Genomic DNA, 2,778 nt, shown 5'->3' on the forward strand with positions numbered 1-2,778 from the left:
AAGAGTCACCTGAAGCCCAGAACTGACCACTTCCTCAGGGAGTAAAAATAGTGTAGGGAGGACAGAAACCTGCCCATGTGGGGCTCTGGTGAGACCCCAGGGCGAGCTTACCTGTTCCTCTAGTGCCAGACTTACTGGCTCTGTTACTTGGCTGTCTGCCTCTGGAGATGGGACACCTGTTAAGCCTCAGCGCCTTCTGTTCCTGGGCAGCTCGTCATCTGATGCCCACAGCGAGAGACACACTTGGGACTGCTTCCCCTGCCTGGGAGTGCAGCCCAGGACCCACCAGGGAGCGTGTTGCCATGACAATCGTGGCATACTTCTCCCCAACCCCCTTCTGCCACTGCAAAAGCCCTGTGAAAATCAGAATTCACGGGGCTTTTCAACCTGCCTGGACTTCTCCACCGGAAGGGGATGTGGGAGATTTTTCCCCTCTGAGCTTTGGGGAGATGGGGTGAAGGAGTGGACAGTAGTCTCAAAACAACCCCCTCAAGTTACCCAGTCTGTTGGGACACATGAAGAAATCTAGTTTCTTATAGCAAGGACTGTTAACTGTAATTGCTGTTGGGAAGTTTGTCAAGAGGAGAGTGAGTGGGGATGTAGGAAGGAGAAAGAGCCATTTCTTCAGGTGGAAGAGGAAGGCAGGGGTGGAGGGAAAGGAGAGGGGTCATGAGGCTGCACTGAAGGGTGATCTTTGGAGAGAAAACCGCAACTGAGGAAAAAGGATGAGACTGAAGGGCTGCATGGAACAGGGGTGGGTAGCCTGGTAAGGAAATCGGGGACTTTAGCCAGGAGGAAGAGATGGATCAGAGAAGAGAAGTCGGATGAAGAAGCATGCACTACCTACCTATTGTTCTGGAACAATTCTTGCAAAATGTAGCATCTCAGAACAATGTTAAATGTCTGTTATCTCGCAGTTTGTGTGGGTCATTCAGGAGTGACTGAGCTGGGTGCTTCTGGTTTGGGGTTGCTCATGAGATTGCAGTTGAGATACCAGCAGGGGCTGCATCATCTGAAGGCTTGACTGGGGCTGGAGGACTTACTTCCAGGATGGCTCACTCACATGATTGGTGAGCTGGTGGTGGCTGCTGGCAGGAGGCCTCTGTTCTCAACACAGGGAGCCTCTCCAAAGGGCTGCTTGAGGGTCCTCCTGACATGGCAGCTGGTTTTCCCAGAGACAGTGATTGAAGAGCCAGCAAGACAGAGCTGCAGTCATTTTTGTGACCTAGCTTTAGAAGTGATTCATCTTACTTCTACAATGTCTTAGTGGTTACACAGCCTTACATGGAGCTCAGAAGGATTATATAAGAGCATAAGGAAGACATAAGATATAAGAGGTTAGGCTCACTGGAGGCCATGTTTGAGGCTGGCTACAACCAGGAGAAAATCCTTTCTGAGTCATGACTGTGTTGTCATGGAGTATATTGTATAGGTTAATCCCTTCGCAAGAACACCAGGCATATGGGGCAAGTGGGGATTACAGTCCAGGCTGAACTCAGATAGGCTGGCCATGCCCCAGCCTGAGCAAGCAGGTACACCTGTTTGTAATGTGCCTCTCTAGAAGAGGAACATGCCCTGTTCGTACAAAGGTATAGCTTGTGCCTCACGACACTTTTAAATGTGAATAATAGAAAATCCAACCAAAGAGAAAAAAAAGAAGAATGTATTGCATTATTTCTTTTAATTTCTTTTTGGCTTGGCTGGGTCTTCGTTGCTGTGCAGGCTTTTCTCTAGTTGCAGTGAGAGGGGGCCAATCTTTGTTGCAGTGCTCAGGCTTCTCATTGCAGTGGCTTTTGTTGTGGAGCACAGGCTCTAGGGCATGTGGGTTTGACAATTGTGGTTCTTGGGCTCTAGAGCACAGCCTCAATAGTTGTGGCACACCGGCTTAGTTGCTCCGTGGCATGTGGGATCTTCCCAGATCAGTGATCAAACCCGTGTGTTCCAGATTCTTTATCAGTGAGCCACAGGGAAGTCCCTGTATTATTTCTATAAATGAAGGGTACAGGGATATGATGCTTCAGGCATGGCTGGATCCAGGGTCTCAAACAATGTCTTCACTTCTCTGTACCTTAGCTCTGCTTTCTTTTGATTTGATGTAGCCTCATCAACTAAGAGTCGGACACGACTGAACAATTTCACTTTCACTTTTCACTTTCGTGCGTTGGAGAAGGAAATGGCAGCCCACTCCAGTGTTCTTGCCTGGAGAATCCCAGGGATGGAGGAGCCTCGTGGGCTGCCGTCTCTGGGATTGCACAGAGTCAGACATGACTGAAGCGACTTAGCAGCAGCAGCATCAAATTTATTCTTTAAAACTTTTTCGTTATCATGGCAGACAGCATCTCCAGTCTTACTGGCTCTCAGATTCAGTTGAGGTATGGCGATTCTTCTAGCATCTGAAATAAAATTTCTGACCCTGACGCTCTTTGACCCCTCCCTTGAACATTCTCTAGGGGCAAGCAGATGGGATATAGTGATTGGCTTAATCTGATATAGGGCCACCCCAAGAAACTAAGGAGGCTGGCTCAGCTCCATCCAGTAATCTCAAAGAAACCTTCCCAAGGAGAGGTGCTGGATGCTGTGTCAGAAAAAGGAGGGATAATACTGGGAAGGTCCTCCATAGCTCCAAGGCACTATTTGACTGGATCTGAATGAAGCAGGGCAAAGACTAATAGAGTTTTGCCAAGAAAATGCACTGGTCATAGCAAACACCCTCTTCCAACAACACAAGAGAAGATTCTACACATGGACATCACCAGATGGTCAACACCGAAATCAGGT

The sequence above is a fragment of the Bos mutus genome, chromosome 19 (assembly GCF_027580195.1).
Source record: "Bos mutus isolate GX-2022 chromosome 19, NWIPB_WYAK_1.1, whole genome shotgun sequence".
NCBI lineage: Eukaryota > Metazoa > Chordata > Mammalia > Artiodactyla > Bovidae > Bos > Bos mutus.